Source organism: Phaenicophaeus curvirostris, chromosome 1, assembly GCF_032191515.1.
Source record: "Phaenicophaeus curvirostris isolate KB17595 chromosome 1, BPBGC_Pcur_1.0, whole genome shotgun sequence".
Classification (NCBI taxonomy): Eukaryota; Metazoa; Chordata; class Aves; order Cuculiformes; family Cuculidae; genus Phaenicophaeus; species Phaenicophaeus curvirostris.
The window spans coordinates 16,931,376-16,952,635 of NC_091392.1; the positions used below are offsets into that span (position 1 = coordinate 16,931,376).

The following is a 21,260-nucleotide window of genomic DNA, read 5'->3' on the forward strand; positions in this document are numbered from 1 at the left end:
ACCTTGTAACAGAACAGTACACTACTTAGAACTGGAGGGGATTTTTGATTCTTGCAAATTTTATTGGATGTTCTTATCAGTCCAGATTTAATTTTTGCAACATTACAATTGTGCTCTATCTTGAATGGTTTCATCAAATTATTTCTTTTCTCAGAGTAAACATTGAGTTTGTCTTAATTGCAGAATTATCATATTTTGTTTTCAGTGAAGTTGGCTGTCTTAACAATTTGAGCTTTAGGATAAAAATATCAACATAATAGAGGACATTTACTGTAGAAAATCAATGCCAGACTGTCAAGGTACCAACAAATTATGCTGAAACTAATTCAGCTAAAAGTGATGTGATGAATACCAATGGAATTTAGGAAGCTGACTAAGGGAAAATGACTAACATTGGAAATGTGAAGTTGGAAAGTCATTTAACATTTGTTTTGTAATGCCCATTTCTACAGACTTAATGGGGAGAGAATTGGACACAGAGTAAACATAGATGTAACTTAAGGAAAAACAACATGTTTGAAAAATGCATTAACTAATTTAATGGATATTGCAAATATGAACAGATTGGAAAATATCCCTGTTTATTTAGTAGCCAAAATTATACCATCTAATGAAATTACTTTCTGGATTTATTTGAAAATTTTATCAGAATTAAAAATAACTTTTTGATAGGACATTTCTTAAGGCGATCTATACATGGTATTTTTTAGTGGTTAGATGAAGGAGCAGCTGTAAAGTACAATCTGAGATCTTATTTCTTATGCTAATTCACTATATTGATATTTTTGTGTGCAAAGCTCTAAGTTGTAGTGCTATTTTGAGGAGTGCCAACGGATTAATGACAGCTTTTTATTCAAATATTTGTTCCTAGTCAATAATTTTTTTCAGCGAAGAAGATAAAACGTTCATTTCTCTAACTCTACGAACTCAGTTGAATTCTATGCTTTCACATTGCTGACATCATTTACTTCATTAAAAACCTGCTGAAGAGGATAAGGGATTCCAAAGATATTAGTAGGATTGTACAGTGAACACTGAACAAACTTTAAAAACTGGTCTTACAGTGTTGGAGCTTGCTTTTATTGGGTATTTTTTAATTTATAATTAGTACTAATTCACTCATATTACAAACTTAGAAGATATTCCAGCTTCCGAACTGCCCAGTCCTTTAAGTGAAATGAAAAAAAATAGTGCAAGACTAAGATTTACATTACTTTCGTGATTTTCACACATACCTACTTAACAGATGTGTCTTATTCTGTCTTGCTTAAAAGCAATGACATTATGATAAGACATTTCACATTACTGCTGTATTCACTTGTGTTTATTGGTAATATTTCTGGAAGCTTATACAAAATTGTATAGTAATTTTTTATAGTGTGTGGTAAGAACATTTTGGCTTTGGATGCACAGAGATGATGGGAGAGTGTAGTTGTCAAAATCACTGAAAGAGGAGCTGCAGTGAGCAGGCTAGTTAAAAGTAGCTGTCGCTATGTGTTATACCTTGTGTCATACATAGATGACATCTACAACTGTATTTTCTTTATAAATGTTCTTATCCACTCGTTTGATGTTAGATCGGATATTAAAATCTAGAGGTGTCAGAGTTTTGCTTTTTCAGAAAAAGTTGTGTCAGTAGTTCAGATGCTGAAATTTTAGAACGGAAAGATTAATTATCTTTTCCTGTTGTTCAGGTTCCTAGTAATCTTTTTCAAATAATTTTATTATAGTTGCTAAATAAATTGCTGAAGATACACCATGAGAAGCACTAGAAAAATCCGAACCACAGAATTACTGGATATATAAAGAACCCAACTAAAGATAGACTCTTTGAATCAATAAGAAATAAGGACTCTGGTATAGTCTCAGCTTAACCTCTGTCCTCATGTGATTAACAGCTAAATCTTTCATTAGGAAAAACATGCCTGTATGTTTGTATAATCATTGAAATAGAGTTCTTCATGACTGTATCTGAAACTTGTAATGCTTCTTTATCACTAGTATTAATTTCACACGATGTATAGACTGTATATATTCTAATACAAGCAAGGAAATGCTGTTTATTCTTGACATGCAGTTCATCATCTGCTCTGCCTCTGACTATAATGAAGTCTCCCATCATAAGTTAGCTTGATTGCAGCATAAATATAATGTAGCAACAGCATGATTTAACAGCATGAATCATCAGTTGTGCCACTGTTGTGAATTTACAGATCTGTACTGCAACTTCACTATCATAACAGAATGTTTGGAAGTAAATGAGGTAGCATTAGGCTTGGAGTGGTTCCAGTCATGGTAAGTAGATGGACTTCACAGTTCACTGGGTCTGCAAGGGTTCTGTCTTGTCCTATTTCATTCTTGTTGAGCTTGTTATCATTTCCCTTGTTGCAGCATGATCACATGCCAGTAACAGATACAGTGTGGGTCATGAATGTGAAACTGTAATGAAAGAATTTGACATTTTATTGCTTTTATTTATGTTTTCTTTACTTTTCACAAAGAAATCCACTCCAGTTAAAATTATTTTGGGTATTTTTAGCTATTTGTGTAGTCGTAGATATATTTTTTTTTTGCTTCCATGAAGATTTTGAATACTGAATTTCTTTTTGTTAGTCTACTACTTAGAGCTCATCAGAACTCTTCTTAGTGATAGGTTTGTTTTGTTCATGGGTAGGCATTATTGTATACTTGACAGTGCTATCCAAAGGCTTTTCCTGATTTTCAGGAAGACTGCAAATAGGGAAGCTCCAAGATACCAGAAGATAATGCTGCAGTTTCCTAGTGACCACTGCAGTTTCCTAGTGACCACAGTACGTCCAGCTAACAAGTAGTGCTATCAATCTCTCATCCTACTTGGGGACTTCAACCACCCTGACATATGCGGGAAAAGTAGCACAGCAGGCTGTAGGCAATCCAGAAGACTCCTGGAGTGTGTTGAAGGTAATTTCTTAGTCCAGCTGATAGAGAAGCCCACCTGAGGAGATGCAATACTGGACCTGATGGTCATCAGTGACATTAGGATCGGAGACAGCCTGGGCTGCAGTGATCATGCACTGGTGGAGTTCAAGGTCTAGAGAGATATGGGACAGGTGAGGAGTATAGTCAGGACGCTAAATTTCAGGAAAGCAGACTTTGAGCTCTTCAAGGAATTACTCAGTAGGACACCCTGGGACATAGTCCTCAGGGACAAGGGAGCGGAACAGAGCTGCCAGATATTTAAGGATGCTTTCCATAAAGCACAAGAGTGCTCAGTCCCCACATAGAGAAAATCAGGCAGGAAAGGGAAGAGACCGGCATGGCTGAGTAGAGACCTGCTGGTTAACTAAAGAAGAACAGGGAACTGCACTGTCGCAGGGATGGGTAACCTGGGATGTGTATGGGGACGCTGCCTGGTTGTGTAGGGGTGAGGTCACAAAGGAGTCAGTAATTGACATGATGCTGTTCAGCATTTCTACTAAAAATAGCAGATAATAATAATCTGTAGATGACAGAAATTTAACATCCTGACAAAGTTAGGAGAACAGAGCAGTTAAATAAACCAATTGTGAATCACTTGTTCAGTTGACCTCTTCAGGCAAGCTGTATTTTGATATAGTCAAAGTTTTGCAAGTATAGAAGAAGTAGAATAGGTCATGTCTTCACAGTGAGAGAATGTATCCTGTGATGAGTGGCTTCTGAAGAGATCCTAGGGGACATAGATGACAGCTCGCTTAATATGAGATCCCAGAATGATGCTGTGGCACATGATCTTTAAATTAATGAACATAAGACCTTGCTTTGCCTTTGATGGATTTTATTTTGGTAACATTGCATCCAGTTCTAATGTCTGAAATCAAAGACACAGAGAGGGCTCAGAGGGGAAATCTGAAGCACTTGAAATATTTGTCAAAAAGAAAACCAATAGGTGAATTGATTAATATATGAGAAATTTGATAGGAAAAATATCCTAAGACACCAACAAAATAAATAATGAAATTCTGCAGCTCTTAAGGATTTCAAATCAGTGTTTTTCCTAAAAGAAAAAAAAAAATAGGTTTAGTTCCTATTATCTACACAAGAGGTCAGACCAAGATAAGTAATGATCTTTCCTGGCTTTAACGTCTATGACTAGGAATCGGCCCAAAATTTCTGTTGTGTATCTGACATGTAATCTTCCCACTGACTTATATGGTTGCTATTGTGTATAGATACAGAAAGCAACCGAAGTTCTCACATTTGGTGATAGAAAATAGATAATGAATTGGCCTTAGACTACAATTTTGAAATGGCATTTGTCATTTCCAAAACTTGTGTAATGTTTTTCCTTTCACACGTTTTGGTATCTAGCATTTTTTATTTATCTTTACCAATTAAGAAGCACATAGTGCAAGAACGACGTTGCTGTTGTAAAGTATAAGTCTAAAATTATGTGTCTCTCTAAAGCCTAGTTGCTGAGAAAAAGCACTGTTCTGTTTCAAAAGCTTTCAATAGTTGTTGACTACTCGCTGCTTTTTTCATTATTTTTCTCATCACGCCCAATAACAGAATTGGATTCTAGAAACAAGTTCTTTTTGTTGAATTTCCTTATCTTGGATGCCCTCATGAAGTAGCAAGTAATATATATATGTTTTCTGTTTAGAGCTTTACAGCTCTAAGGATGCTGAGACCAGCTGCAGGTCCAGCAATCATTGTGCAAGCTGGGAGGAGCACCATGCAAAATCTGGGTCCCCTGTCAACTGCATGTGTTGTCAGACTGAGTGAAACTCTTGACTCCTGCTAGAGGATGAGAGGGCTGTGATGCAGGATATGTATAATCTGGAGAGATTTCCTTCAAGTTTTGCTTTACCGCTTGTGTTTTATGGAGGTGCTGTTACTGTTTTATATCAAATCTTCCACACTAGGAAAACCTGATTTTATTGTTCCATAAGTTTCCAGAAAAAGCACTTTTTGTTTACTATAAAGTATTTCTCTGTTATCAACCAATGTTTTTATTTATTTTCAGTAAATACCACAAAAGGATCCCTGTATTTTCTCCATTTCAATATAAAAAGGATTTTCTTGAACAAAGAAAAACTCCTGTTCTTCCTGAGCAATTTAAGTGACCTGCTAAACTAAATGCACTGGCAGAGCTTCCATTTAGTTAGTAATTCACAGCTGTCACTGGAGACATCTCTCTACAAAGAAAACTGTTTTCTTTCCATGTTTATTTCTTCAGCAGAAACTGCTACATAACAATGTTAATTATTGGCCTTATCACTGCGTAACCCTGGAGAAGGCTAAAATCACAGGAGCCCGTACACTTGACTACCAAACTCAATCAAAACTCCTGATAAGAGAACAAAGAGAAACTAAAAGCTTCTGGAGTATGAGCTGAATAATAGGATGAAGTGACACATGCCTTTCTTTGAGACAAGCAGATGGAGGAGGATTAATTTTCTTTCTTTCAATCTTCTGTTCTCTCCTATGGTTTCCTAAAAGCTGGTGCATGTAGATTTTGCTATCTTACAATGAAATTCTCATTGCAACTGCAAGACAGTTAAAATAACAAGAATTAGAATGCTTGTTGTTTTGTCATCTACTTGTAAACAAATTGGGTTTAAAATTCTTCCAGAAATGCCATTATAGCAGATTTACTATTGCCAACATAGCCTAGTTAGCTCCTTCAGCTGCCATAAAGAGCGAGATCTCTACATGTGACAGCTCTTTTGCTCTCTGTAGTGTTTTTTGCATTAGGCATCCCTTTGCAAATATAGTAAGAGCTCCCATTTATCCCGTTCTAATTCATTTTCTGCACAGTAGCATTTGCTTGCTCTTAACTGAGTGAATAGCAGTGGTTGCGTCCTGTCTGCTTTTTTTTCGTGGCAGTTCATAAAGGTGTGCTTAGTTTCAGGTGCTGATTGGCATAGGACAACAGGTTAAACAGGGACATCTGAAATCCTTAATAGCTGTTGTTCTCCTCCATGTCCTTTCTTAAAATTGCCACCCCTGAGAAAAGATGAGAGAGCATAGCATGGAGCTGCTTTTGAATTCCCAGCTCACAGGCAAGCCTATTAAAGTGAACTGAAATTGCCGCCAGTAATCTACCTCTGAAAGTTATATTTCATGTATCTGATGTCTTTATTCTCTTCTGTGAGAAAACGCCTCATCTTCCAAGCTGTGCTATAGTTTCCTCTTGTGGAGATTATTGTGATAAATACAGAAATTCTTCCTCTCATCTGGCTGCTAAGGAACAGGCAAGAGATGTAGTCACTGTGGGCAAACCAGCCGATCAAACACTTGTCTTATAACACATAATGCAGTGCTGAAGTATTTTTCCATTAGGAATGTTATTATAGTTTTGGCCAAACATTAAACACCTTTTGATCATATTCATTTATTTAAACAAAATGACGTTTTATTCACAGTGTATGGTTTATAAAAGAAATTATTTTGTCAAAAGTGTGATTCTCTAAAGAAAATAAATTTGGGTATAATGGTTTCCTTAAAACCTGTTTGGTTTATGTGTGATTTTGAGTCTTTAGATAATCTCTTCAGACAGATTTTTTGAGGCTTTTCTCTGAATCTGGGAAGGCCACAAGGCCACAAATTTTTTTTTAACGTAATTTTAATTTTGACAAAACTGTATGAATGTGAGAACACTGCACCTGGGAGAAATGCTGCGAGCTATTATTAATATTTAGTTTATGTAATACTAGCATCTATCACATGCTAAAATGTTTGTTATGGAATCAGTATTTCCTCCTCCATATTGATTTTCCATGTTTTTACTAAGATTTTTCCTTACATAGCAGAAAATTTAAGGATTTTGAATTGCCTAATCTTGGATAGTTGGTCTGGAGCGGCTTTGCAATTGTCAGATTGCTCTGCTGCCAAACAGCTCTGTTGGGGTTTGATACTGTGATATGGGGGGCTGTGCTTTCAACATGCAGATTTTTGTTAAGTTTTATAATGTAAACTTGGTTATTTCATTCTATGAATGAACTCAAATTACCAAGAAGAGATGCTCATGGCCTAAGCACTTTTAGGACTTTAATCTTGGAAATCTTAAAAATCAGCAGTCAGAAAAGATTAACCCAGCCCGCTGTCGCCTGCTGTACTGGAAAAAATGTTTAGTTCTCTTATGTTTGTTTCTGGAGGCTGTTCCTTTGTAGATAAGCAAAAAATAGGTTTTACATTCAGCTCTTATATTTTCCATGAAAGTTGAGGCATTCATCATCTTATACAGAAATTTGGTCTCAAATTGTGATTGGCCAAAGCCAAATTTGTTGTTTTCTGTTTTTATGAGTGCAGTGGTACATAAGAAAGGCATGCGAATATTATATAATTAAAATGTGTTAGTATTTTAGTTGCCTTAGAATCTTTGATTCCTTAGGATATTTGTAGATACCTTGGGGCTTCAACATACTCCATTTAAAATTTGTATTTTTCCATGATCCCAGTAATAAACTCTTTGTCTATATGCTTTTGAAATATTGCATATCTCTGGGATTTGCATGAGAATTATGTATTTAGCTTTAATGTAATCCGTTCAGAATTATGTTTAATAACAATAAAGGTAGATGGAGAAATAAAGAATTTGCCCTAGCAGAGAGTATTAAAAGAATGTGGCTTATTTAACCTTGTAAAACAAAGCTTAAGAGGGAATATAATTATCTTCAGGAATACATTTGGATCGCTTTGTAATGGAGGTAAAGATTGAAGACATAATGTAATTTTGGTGAAAGATCAAAAGGATATAAATTGTTCCACTTTGATTTATAAGCCATTAGATAAAGTGAAGCTGTTTCTATGCGAAATATTAGGAACTAAAGAGCAGTATATATTTTCTGACAAAGCTTGATAAATTTATGTTATTTAATATAGTAAGATTAATCCTGGTTTGGTTTTCTTCTTGTCTCCAGGCAGAGGTTGAAAGATGACTTGAGCACAGTTGTTAATTACGTTTCTTGTGTTTCTTACGTATTAGAATATTTTTATTATTTAGCTTATAACATACAATTAAATTATGTTGTGTTAATTTGAATTAGTACTTCACTATGATTGTCTGTGGAAGCACTTTTGGAACTTCTCTCCAACTGTTGCATTGCTTCTTCTAAGAGGTACAAAGGAAATATATTTTCATGTATATTTTTTCTATAAAGCATCAAGGAATGTACAGATTTGGAAAGGATGTTGGTTTTGTATATTGAGAGAACCTATGCAGCTCGGATGATCCCTGTCTTGTGCTCTTGTGCCTGCAAGTTTTGCTCACCAAGGAGGCTGAAATGATTTATTGATGTGAACAATGGTGTTCTCCTCAGAGTTGAAGGGATTTTTGGATTAGTTCTTATTGATTTTGTGAGGCTTCTCCTGATAATTTGGAAATTTTCAGTTATCAAGACTTCCTGCCAGTGTAAAGAAACAGGAAAGGTTCTTTATCTTCCTTTCCTTTAATTGTGATATCTTCATGAAGGTGGTTTAGTTCTTCTCTCCCAGTGCCAAGTCATTGGTTTTCTATATTAATGTCCTTAAGTCTGCCAGAAGTGCACAGATGTTTCTTAGATTTTGACTTGGCAAATGTATAACTATTATTTATTATTCAGAACAAAACAACTATATGTGGCGTCATGTGGTGTGGGTGATTGAACAACATCATGGAAGTGGCCACTTTCATAGAATCATAGCATCATAGAATAGCCAGGTTGGAAGAGACCCACTGGACCATCGAGTCCAACCATTCCTATCAAACACTAAACCATGCCCCTTAGCACCTCATCCATCCGTGCCTTAAACACCTCCAGGGAAGGTGACTCAACCACCTCCCTGGGCAGCCTGTTCCAGTGCCCATTGGGCACTGTGTCATTGACCCTTTCTGTGAAAAATTTTTTCCTAATGTCCAGCCTAAATCTTCCCTGGCGGAGCTTGAGGCCATTCCCTCTTGTCCTGTCCCCTGTCACTTGGGAGAAGAGGCCAGTCCTACATCCCTAGGATACTCACAGTATTCCATTTGAATTATGTTTAGGGTGGTTTTTTTAGTTCTAAAAATATACTAGTTTAAGTAGCCACATCATTAAGACACTTATTATAAAGACTGTATATGTCAGTTCTACTGAGTTTATATACACAGGCAATTTTACATCAGCAATCCTTAATATGTGTTTTACCTTAAAATAAGATGAGATTTTACTCAGAACAATTTACAGTGTGAACTACTTTTTGTTGCCAAAACTTACTAATTGCTTTAAGACTGAAATATATAAAATTTTGATACAAGGTAAATCTTGTCCCTGGCGTTCATTATATTCAATCGGTATTTTATGAATTTCTTTTTTATTTTTTTTTCTGAGCTTTTAACTATTCATACTACAGTGTTAAAATTTAAAAGTCATTGTAAAAAAGGAATATGTATGAATTTGGAGCTATGCAAACTGTTCCACTTAAAATGTGTTGCCGAATTATGGTCATGAAAGCCGAACCAAGAAGGGTGGGTAACATATGGATTTTATGGAGAGGCAGAAGAGAGGCAGAATGGTAAACTTTCTGTTGCCATCTGCTGTGCAAATATTTTGATCTTGTTTGGCTATAGAAAAAAATATAGAATGTAGTAACTTTTTGGCAACCATTTCAGAAATGAAATCCTGCCATAACTGCTGCAGTCATGTTTGGTACAACAGGTCCTATGTATGGATGGGGTTTGTTTTGAATTTTGTTTTTTTTCAATAAAATGACTTCTGATCTTCAAGACTTTTTATACTCTGGGTATTTGCACCTTTTTTCCTTTATTTGCTGCTTTTTGCATGGAGCTAGTGACAAGTGATATACTTGATTTGGGTTTTTTTGTTATTATTTGCTGTTATTTTTATTTTAGTGCATAAGATGTGCACATATCTACAAATACCAGCAATGTAGCTGTGTTTCATAAAAAAATATTGTGAAAAGTATTTGGACCTATATTGGAGTATTGAGAAATCTCCCTAGATGTTTCCTAGGATATTCAGTTTTCATATGAGATTTTTAAAATGGAAGTTCTGTCTTCTCTAGTGTACAAGTAAGGATGAACCAAAGAGTGTTTTTGTTCAACTGTCTGATTTAAGTATGAATTTATATCAGTGTTTGAGTAAGATAACTTCTTCTTCTTGAGTATTGAATAGTCTGTATCAGTACCTTAGCTTCTTCTATTTCATGTGCGTGTGATTTTGAAGAGTTTGAGACGGACCAGAATAAAAATATATTACAAGACTAAGATGTTTGTTTATGGAGTTGAACGTCTTTTAGGTTCTGTGGCAGTGCTTGCTTCAGTTTTAAGTCTATGTCCTTAACTTTGTGCCCTGGTTTTGGCTGGGATAGAGTTAATTTTCTTCCTAGTAGCTGGTATAGTGCTCTGTTTTGGATTTACTAGGGGAATAATGTTGATAATGTAGTGATACTTTTTGTTGTTGCTGAGTAGTGTGTAGGAAGTCAAGGATTTTTCAGCTTCTCTTGCTGGAGAGACAGTGAGAAGGCAGGGGGTAGGGTGCACGGCAATCTGGGAGGGGACACAGCCAGGGCATCTGACCCAAACAAGCCAAAAGGATATTCCATACCATAAGACATCCTGCTCAGTATGTAAACTAGGGGAACTGGCCAGGGATTGCTGCTTGGGGAGGAGCTGAGCATCAGTCATTGGGTAGTGAGAAGTTTTATTTTGCATATCTTGTTTTATCTGTTCTTTTATTCTTAATACTGTTGCTTTTGTTGTTGTCTTCCTTTGCTGTCCCATTAAACTGTCTTTATCTTAGTCCATGAATTTTACTTCTTTTATTCTCCCCATCCCACTCCTCTGTGAGAGGAGTAGGCGTGTGAGCAAGCAGCTGCGTGGTGCTTAGTTGCCAAATGTGATTAAATCCACAATAGATTGTCTCATAAGCTTGTAGATAATAACACATAGTAAGTTTTATTAAGAGAAAGATCTAACATGCAAATTTGTTTTGTTGTGTTTTGTTTTCATTTGAGAACAAGGACATACAGCTATGTACAGATCAGATAAGATACGATCCTTTAATGAACTTTTTTGCCGTATTAATTTATATAATTTCATGCCCATGTAAATGAAGATGCAGATCTTCTCTTCAGCTAGGTGAGCACGTCTCTGACATAGTTATTAGAACCACATACTTTATGATTAGCAATTAAGGTTGCTAATGACTTGCGTAAGAGATCGATACTAGATGAAACAGGAATTTAATTGCTGTTTTAGTGGTTTTAATATGCTGAGTCCAGGAATCTTTTTCAGTAGTCATGAAAAGAAAACCATGAAAGAAAAATGATAAGACCATCAACTTTTCATAAGCTTTCATTTTCAGAATATTAAGGAGTGTTTCTATGAAGTTCTTATTAAGAATATGAAATTAATTATAAGGATAGCATATTTCTGTATGTTTTCAGAAGATAATTGAGAGATTATTCGGTTGAAGTGAAGAATAAATATGTCTATCTGAATCAAAGAATATATATATTATATATTTTAATCAAAAAATAAGAATAAATGTACTAGTTGAGAATGATCATGTACTTAGGTTGCCGATTGTAAGCTGATAGCAGGAGAAATTAACCTTAACCTATTTAGATTTTTTTTCTTTTTAAAGTATCCATTTTAAGGTGGAACAAGTCTAGTTGGAACTTGAATAACCTTTTTTTTCTGTAGTTAGTTTCACACTGTTCTGAGTTCTGTATGCTGTGGTCTGTTGGTTAATGAACCGTGGTGTATGAAAAAAGTCAAAATTAATATAAATAAGAATGATTATTTAATAGGCAGTTCTTTGGAAAGAATTAATAACCTTTTGAAGAAATTCTATTTGTATAATTTAGGTAATGTGTGATGGGGAAATGTACAAGAAAAAATGAAAGTTGGCATTGAATTTACGAAGATATGTTCACTGTTTCAGCAAATATTGGGAGTTTTTTGTTAGTATGTTTGTTCTTTTCCTCTAAACTTTCACAGGGCACAATGTGAACTTTCACATTCAATGTGGGAGCTCTTGAATGACACTGATTTATGACTTGCCAAGAGTATCTCTCCTAAATCCTTCAGACTGAGCCCAGTGCAGGCTGAAATACTTCTACTACTTAGCATAGATAAACTGGCATTTCCCTGTCTTTTGCTTATCAAAGTTTTGGTTCACCTGTAATATTTTAAATTATGAGAACAAGGAGGGCTTTATTGCATCCAGCAGGACTGTTCTGTGCTATCTCAGCTATCACTGCCTAGACTGCATGTGCGCCGTGGCATGCAGCTTCCCATGCTTAGGAAGCGATGCAGGTCAGCTGTACCGCTGAATGATCCAGGTCCACTTATACCTCTTAACCTGGAACTGCAGCAAATATTTCTTAAGTTGCAGTAGATCACCTATTCTTACTATCTCTTTAATATTAGATTTTTAAATCTCCATTTTCTCAATTCCTGCTGTGCCCAATAGGAAGGAAATATTTTCTCTGGCTCTGAGACATAGGTAATTAATAAGATGCACAGCACTCCAGAAATATAGCTCATTATTTGCAACTCCATGTAGCAGGTAAGACAGCTGGAGAAATAAGAAGTGGCAGGAGCGTAGGGAATATTGCTGAGTTCATTGAAAGAGGAAAAACAGTACTCAAGAAAGAAAAGAGAACTTGTCTCAGAGCTAGAGTCTTACTTGTTTGGTGCATTGCGTATCAACAGCGAGGGGCAGAGAGAACGGAAAAGTAGCTCTGAGGCATCTGAACAAGGTCAGCTGGGCTCTGCAGTGTGTACTGGACCTGTGCTTTCATATTACCAGACAAGTGCATTTGTTACTACTTTGAAAGCAGGCTGAAGGGGAAGGATTTGGTCTGAGCTTGGCTGGGCCCCAAAGCAGTGGATATCTTTCATCCTAAGAATTTGGGGAGAGGATTAGAGGTTAGCATTGCATAGAACATTACCAACCTGACCACTGCAGCTTTTAGGAGGTCGCAGCCAGGCAGTAGTTCTGGCATATCTGTCTGTCTGTCTGCTTCTCTGTGCAACACAGGGGAGGGACTGACTCCACAGACAGGATACCTGCTTGGTACTAGCAATCCATGCCACCAATTTCATCACACTTGAGAAACCCAAATATAAGAAACTGAAAAAGAACGTTGTTAAGGAAATAAGAAATAAATCATTCATATATTATTTGGGTTTTTTTTTCCTGTATAGTCATTACAGCTGGTTAGAAAAAAGCTTTTAATAATTGTCCAATTCTGGCTATATCTGACACCACAATATACAACTTCCCATAAAATCATTAACGCATTTAAAATTCTTTGAATGTATGCGTATAGTTTATTTCTGGTTTATATTATCTGAAAAAATCAATGGGCATTTTTTTCTAGCAATAATTGGTTTCATCCTTAACTTGTCTCAATAATTCCTCTAAGTAAATTCTGGTAGTATTGCACTTCATTAGTTCTTTAAAAGTAAATTCTGTTTCCGAAGTTTCAAGCACAACTTTTGGAAGTACTCTTATAAAAAAGCCATTTAATTAAATTGCCAGCGTAAATTTTGCAGTGTTTTATGTGTGCATAATGTGTAACAGATATAGCTCTTGTTCAAAATATATGTTAGCAATTCTTATTAAATAATGAGAGATTACATATGAAGTTAATTTACCTTTCATTTAGTTATATGCAGTCCTAAAGTATAATATTGAAAAGTTCATGACCATAAAATATAGTAAGATTGCAGGTTCTGCCTATCAGTACAAAATAGAGCTGTGGTAGACCAGGAGTACTCAGACTATAATTACATTGCAGTTAGCAGCAGGAAAGATTAACAACTCTTGTAGAAAAATACTGTATTTTAGGACTGACTTTATTTCTTAAATTAATAGACTGGTTCTCCATTTTGACATTAAAAACTAACTCTATTAATTTCCTCAGTATGTTCAAGTTTGATTTTAACTTTAGTTATTGCCATTTTTATATTAGCTAGAATAAACACACTATTCTATTACTGCTTTTTATGTTCTGCTAAATTTCTTCTGTTAAAAAAATAGCAGTTGAAATTTGTCAATAATTCACATGGACAAAAAAGTCTGAATGGATTTTTCAAAGTAAATAAATTGCTATGATTGTCTCACAGAAGAGGCCTTTGTGCTACACTCATTAGAATAATATTTTTTATGTTTTATTAACTATCAACATGTTATTTGTTCTATAATTGGTTTTGATGTTCTTCCCTTTGAGAGGCATGTATGGAGTCAGGGTGGGATGGCAATAAACAGCATAATAGCTATAGGTAGCCATTACCAAATAAGCAGTATTATTGCCAAATCTTATGCTAAAAACTGTATGGATTAAAGGCTTTACAGTGGATTTCATACTAAATGGAGATTTGTTAATGAATCAGATTTCAAAACACGATAAAATTTGCTTTCTTTTGCTTCTGGGTTTTGAGGGTTTTTAGGGATTATTTTAACAGGCTGAGATTTCGTTGGGTTACAATCTCAGTGAAGAGAGAGAGACAATGACTTTGTAATAATTATTAAAGGTATGTTTTGTGAAGTTTTATTAGTATTCAGTTTTAATTTAATTTACAAGGAACAGACCTTGGCCATTTTTTAATTTAGAGGAAACCAAGGAGTAAGAACCTTGGAAATTGTCTAATTTTGAGGTATCTGTCCTGTAGTCTGGTATTTTCTTTTAGTTATCTGTATTGGATGTTGCATGATGAGATTTTTTTCCCTCAAGAACAATTTTATATCTGACAACATCCATTGCTTAACAGCAGTTTTAATCCCAGATCTTATTAGTGTGGTATTTAAAACATAGACCCCATACTTTTACTTTTTATATTTCTAAAGATACTTCTATATCACAGCACTTGCAGCAAATTTACTACTATCTTATCTTGCTTACATGGTGAATAGGATAGTTCTTAAATATGTGTTAAATTATCTAAGGAAAATGGCATTTTGAAAGTACATGTATTTCAGAAGTATGTTCTATACTGATGCTCCTAAATGTTTACACATTTTAGATATTGTAGCGTGGTTGAGCATGCTATATAAAGTGTTTTAGCATATTCTAGGATATTTTACAAAAACATGTATGTAGAGTATCATGTAAATCCAAATACAATTAAAATAGTACAAATACAAGGAGTGAAATTGTATAAAAGAGTTTGGGCTTTTTTGGTAATAAAAATTGCAGATTTCAAATGTGCTGAAGAATTATTTCAGAGTTGTGGTTTAAAGACATCAACATAAACCCAAAATCTCGTACAAAGGATATTAAATACTTTATTTTGTGCTTAGATCTTTTGCTGTACTAAGAAATCAGCCTGGTATTTAGTTTTTTAATTTTTTTCATAGTATGACCCAGCAACACTGCTACACCAGCCCCATATATCCTTTCATTCCTGATAAGAAAAATACATCTGTCAAAGTGTTAGGAAGCATAACTTTATTGTTTCCTCAAATTGACTAAATTAGTAAATAGGTTTAGCAGGCTTTTTTGTTGTGCTTTTGGATTTTTTTTCTAATTAAGCCCATATCTTTAAAAAAAAAAATAAAATACTAGAAAATCTCAGTGTGGAAGGGAGCTCCATAGTGCAATGTTCTGCTGAAAGCCAGGATAACGCCAGAGCTAGAGCAGCTTGTTCAGTCAAGTTGTGAAAATCCCAGTGAATGGATTCTGTGGTCTCCCTGGCAAGCTGCTCAAGCATCATCATTGCGAAGGGCTTTTTTCATATGACAGCTGAGCTCTAACTTGTTACTATTGCCTCTTGGCCCCTCTTCCTTCTTTATAACTCTCACTGTATGTAGTGGAAAACAGCTCTTAGATCCTGCATTAGCCTTCTCTTCTCCCAGCTGAGATGACCCACGGTTTTCTCCCGCTCTCATGTTATAACATCTCCTGCAGCCCCCTAACCGTGTTAGTGGCCTTGTGCTAAAATCTCTTAACTTTTTCTTGTATTTGGTTGGAAGGAGAGGCAAATCTAAGTAGTACATAGTTTCTCCTCTTCTGTGGGTAGTACCTCTTCCTCTTCGCCAGCTGTTGCTCCTGCCCACGGAGCCTTGTGATTTCTCAGAGCAGACTTGGTCAGTCAAGACTACTGCAAGAAAGAAATCACTGTTGTTTCATTCCCTACAATTTTAAGTTTTTTCCTGCTTTGAAAATACTCTTATTTTTCTCTCAATTTTAAACAGAGGTGAAAGTTAAATAGGGATTAATTAATATGGGGGTTGTGTGTGTGTGTTTTGGTTTTTTTTAATTAAACAAAATTACTCATAGAATCATAGAATCACCAGGTTGGAAGAGACCCACCAGATCATCGAGTCCAACCATTCCTATCAAACACTAAACCATGCCCCTCAGCACCTCGTCCACCCGACCCTTAAACACTTTCAGGGAAGGTGACTCAACCACCTCCCTGGGTAGCCTGTTCCAGTGTCCAGTGACCCTTTCTGTGAAAAATTTTTTCCTAATGTCCAGCCTAAATCTTCCCTGGTGGAGCTTGAGGCCATTCCCTCTTGTCCTGTCCCTTGTCACTTGGGAGAAGAGGCCAGCACCTTCCTCTCCCCAACCTCCTTTCATGTAGTTGTAGAGAGCAATGAGGTCTCCCTTCACAGATGAGGAATTAGCTGCTGGTTGTATGTGCCTCAAGTAGGTGTAACTCTTCACAGGAAGAAACCTGCCACTGCCTGAATGACAAGAAAGAAGGGGGGTTGGAAATGTCTCTTCACAGTGTGGCATGAGAGGGAAAATGCCACACACAGACAGAACGGAAGTTGTGCTGGTGGGTTAGGCCAGGTGGCTGGGCCTTAGTTCAAGAGACAAATATAGCTGGCAGTGCAGTAGGAATCGTCTGAAACTGGGGCACTCTATTTGCCAAATGCAAAGGGCGTAATTTTGAGTGCATTTGTTGTAAATGCAACCAAAATATAAAGACACTGGGCTAGGATTTAAGAAAACCCAACTCTGCTGATGACCTATTAGCTGCCCTGCTTCCTAAGCCAGTTGGCATTGCGATATCATTTAAATTTAACAGAAAATTAAGTTCTTGCAGAAATATTTTACAAATATTACTTTTTGGACTAAATTTTCTGAAACATAGTCAATAATGATTTTAACGGTAAATATTAATTCAAGTTTGTTATTCATTGTATTTCAAAGAGAGTCTCGTATTTAAATTCTCAATGTGAATAGGAAAATTAATTCAAGCAGTTGTCATGAATGCCTTACAAATGGAATCTAGTGGCTCCTGCTTTATCTGTTGGAGAAGAAAGAAGAATGATCAAAAATACATGAATACTCTTGAGTCACTGTTCTCTTGGTAGTCTTTGCCCTTCTGTAAGTGTAAATGCTAAACTTTTAATGATAAACTTCTCAGGTGGTCTTGTAACTGTTAATTAGTGTATGTTTGCATATTTCTTCAAATCCAAAGACTGGATTCTTTTTGTTTCTTTTGGATTTTGGGTTGCCTGGTTGGGGGAGGTGTTGTTGCTTGTTGTTTTCAGAGAATGCACTGTATTCTGACAACAATAAATGCAGCATGATTTTGTTTAGCAGTTAAAAAAAATGAAATTTTCATTAGTAGGATTTTTGCCAAATTCTACTTTATTTTTAAGAAGATATAAGATTTATTTCTAGCTGAGCCAATTTTAAAGCTCTTTAATAGAGCACAGGAAGATAAGCGTTATTTTTAGAAAAATCACTTAAGTAGTGTGTCTTTGACCAGTTATTTCACTTGGATTCGTAACACATATTCACTATTCAGTTTCAGTCTTAGGTTTTGATGAGCACTTAAGACATGAGCCTTTTTGCATGATAACAGTGGTAAAATGCCCACTAAAACAGAAGTGGACTTGGACGGTCAATGGGTTACTCTGCCCTTTATTTATACATTCAGTTCTGATTAAAATTATTAATAAATCTGCAGTTAATCACGTAATTATTAAGCTAGTTCTTCACCAATAGTCCTATTTCAGATTTGAGCTACACCATAAATTTAATGAATAATATGTATGGATAATGAAGATATGGATATAAATGGTTTTTACATGTCCCACAAAGAGCATAAGGTTGAATAGTTTGACCTTTCCAACCTTAAGCCTGGAACACCTGATTTCTCCTGCTACCATGCTGTGTCTTCTGGGAGAAAAAAAATAATGTGATTTTTCTGGTTCTCAATGTGTCATTTCCAAACAAACCTCTAAAACTAAATTAGTTTTAGAAGATGTGGTTTGTTCTGTAAGATGATGTACCTTTAGTGCTTTGGACAGGTAACTATGACAAAATTAATATGAGTAACTGTTATTTTACTTCCTTTTTTAATCATTGAGTTTTCAGATGTTTCTGAAAGTGAATATATAGAAGGTTTTAAGATAATAATCTATATCTTTAAAATAATTTTCTGAAATGCATATCCAGTATGATCACCTTACTGTCAAAACTGAATATATAAGTAGAATTCATTCATCTACAAGAATTATGTTTCACAGAAGTGTAGCAACATTTCCCAGGTTGAAAAACATCCGCAGTTGCCACAGAAACAATTGATGTAGCAGACCAACTATGTCACCAGTGTAGACTCCTTTCTAATCTCATGCTGAAACAGTTTAGCTTTTGTTCACTAGCTGTTGAATAACGTAATAGTACTTTATGTACAGGCGGGTGTTGGTCGCAACATCCAATTAGATGTTCTACAAAGTAAAAATGCTGAGGTCTGCTAGAAGGCTCACAGTTCTCCAGTGGCTGAAGGATTAGTTTCGGCCAGTTTTATTTGAACAGTAGCCTAAAGGAAAACCAAAACGTGGCTCAAGCAATATGAATCGTGTACCACTTTGCACCAAAAGTCTGACCCAGTGAAGTCGTGGCACTGCAAACAGTGCAACAGCTAATTTCACAGTACTCATTTAATTCACTGCTGTGTCTTAGAGCTGGCTGAAAGTTACTTTTTAAAAGAAAAAAAAAAATTTCATGTAGGTAGTCATTTATCATCCCTCCACACAACCTTCCTACTCTGCGCTGCTAATTTGTTAATTACAGTTATCAGCATAACTGAATTAAAAAAGAAAAGTGAGATTTGGGGAGTTGTATAACACTTTATTAAAAATGTGCTCTCTCAAGTGTAATAGAGACATGCTCATGGTAACTCTTTTGTAGTATTACTTATTATTTGTAATTAAAAATGTAGTGCTGCTCAACTTATGTCTTTTCTAGTTTCATATTACAAGAAGCAGTATAGCAAGACCGTGAAATAGATCCAGCCCAAGTCATTCTTTCATACACAAAATAAAAACTATTTCTTGTTCATTTCTGCTACTTGCTGTTTCCTGATATCACACAGTCCTTGGTAAGGGCTTCTCCAGCCATGTTCCATGAAAGCAGGCGCAGAGGAGGGAGGAGGCGGGACAAGGAAAATAAGACCCTTGCGAAGAACAATGATTTCATTGTGTACTTGCACATGATGCTGCAGGATTGTGATTTAGAGCAGGGTAATGGTTGTGGGTTTTTGCATTCCTTGTTAGTTGTTCCGGCTCTTTAGAATAAATCTTGGCAAACACATTAATACAAAAATATTCATATGCACATGCTTACACATATAAAAATGTGCACAAATTGTCTGCATTTTTTCTGCAAAAATAGAGCACCTAGGAAATAGAAGCAAGTTTAACAACTGCACTTATTCCTAAGATTGCTTTATAACACATTCAGTTGGGTGTGATGTAACTCATCCACAAACTTCCCTATCAATGCTTTGTCACAACTTACATTTTAAGGAATGTTTTTGTCAAAGCAATTAAAAGTGTGAGACAGGGAATCTCCAGGTGATCTTTTGTTTGGAAAGTTTGAAATATGAATTTAATGGTTGGCCTAGGGAACCTTTTTTTGTTTTGTTTGAGGATTTGTGGGCTTTTGAGTCACCATTTATTTTTAAAGAACAAACTTGCCAAGTTTTGTCAAATTACAAGCTTTATAAAGTTGCCATTTGCATGAACTTAGGAGATAATTTGTAGTAGATGGTATCCCAAAGAGAAGTCCTCTCACAGGTAGCAAGTTTCAGCGTACAGATAAGATTTTGATCATTTGTGCTGCTGGCAGTCAGAGTGGATTTTGGTGCTGTTATCGGAACTGAACATACATGCACTATCCCAGTGAGCTCTTTATTATCTCCGTTCCTGGGCTTTGGCAGTTTGGAAATGAGTTTTCCCTAAATCTAATACAAGAGAGGAAAAACTGACCTGTAGGAAAATAGACCTGCAGAGACAAGAAACCAGAAAAGAGTAGGAAACCATGGCTAAGAATTGAGGTGGGAGTCAAGTAGGTAATTTTTATGTCAGTGTTGGAGACTTCTTCTCAGAACATCAGAGGAAACATCTAAGGTGAGGGGAAATTTTTTTATCAAGTTGTATCCAGCAATATTTTGGATAAACAACAAGGCAGATAGATATATTGCCCTTTTGCCCATCCAGTTATGGGATAGGAAGCAAACATTTTTCAAGTAACTCTTGTGAAAGATTCTACAAAGTGCATTCAGTAGAATTTGATCCTGTACATCACAGTTCAGCACAGAGCTACAATCCTGCAGTTTTGGCCAACAGGAGGCTTGGGCATATTTGCCAATACCATGCTGCTACAGTAAAACATATGCGGTACATAATCAGGAATCCACATTTTAGGACCTTTCAAATTCAAATTATCATTTGAAATTACTTTTATTGATTAATTTTATCTGTATTGCTGTAAAATTAATATTGAAAGAAATAGAACTGTTGTTTCCTGTATTCTATATAAGGCATATTTAGAAAGCAGCAGCACCAGAAGTCAGATATTCTTATGTCTACATGTGAAAAAAATAAGGAAGATAATTTTAGCACTTCTGCAATGTAGTCAGCAACTACGTCTGTAGGTGTCTGCCTATTGCCTACTTCATTAGAATGTTATAAAACATCTAAGGTATTAAAAATTAAATTCATATTTTATTGCTCCTTAAAGAGGAAGTGTTTGGTATCCTACTTTTTCATACCTATCATAGGCATATTGACATTATCTCAGCAACAGATGTTACAAACTGAAAGTACGTTGAAGATCTTAAATGTGGAAGATACACGTTGAATTTTTAAAGAACTATCTGCAAAACAGTACATGAAAACTTCTAGAGCTTTGTTGGAATTGGCAAGTGTATAAGAAATATTAAGGTGCCAAAATAATGTAGGAAATATGGCAACTTTTACTAAAAACTGGGTCCTGTGTTAAACCCTTTTGGATTTAAAAAGATCAGCATCAAAGTTCTAGTAAGTTCTAGTGACTCCAATACTCAT

The 21,260-nt window shown here is 35.6% G+C and overlaps 1 protein-coding gene across 1 annotated transcript in view; it reads left to right on the forward strand.

The window, feature by feature from the left end:
• Positions 1-21,260, forward strand: part of TBC1D22A (TBC1 domain family member 22A) — a 171,424-nt gene that overhangs the window by 146,380 nt on the left and 3,784 nt on the right. The window lies entirely within an intron of this gene.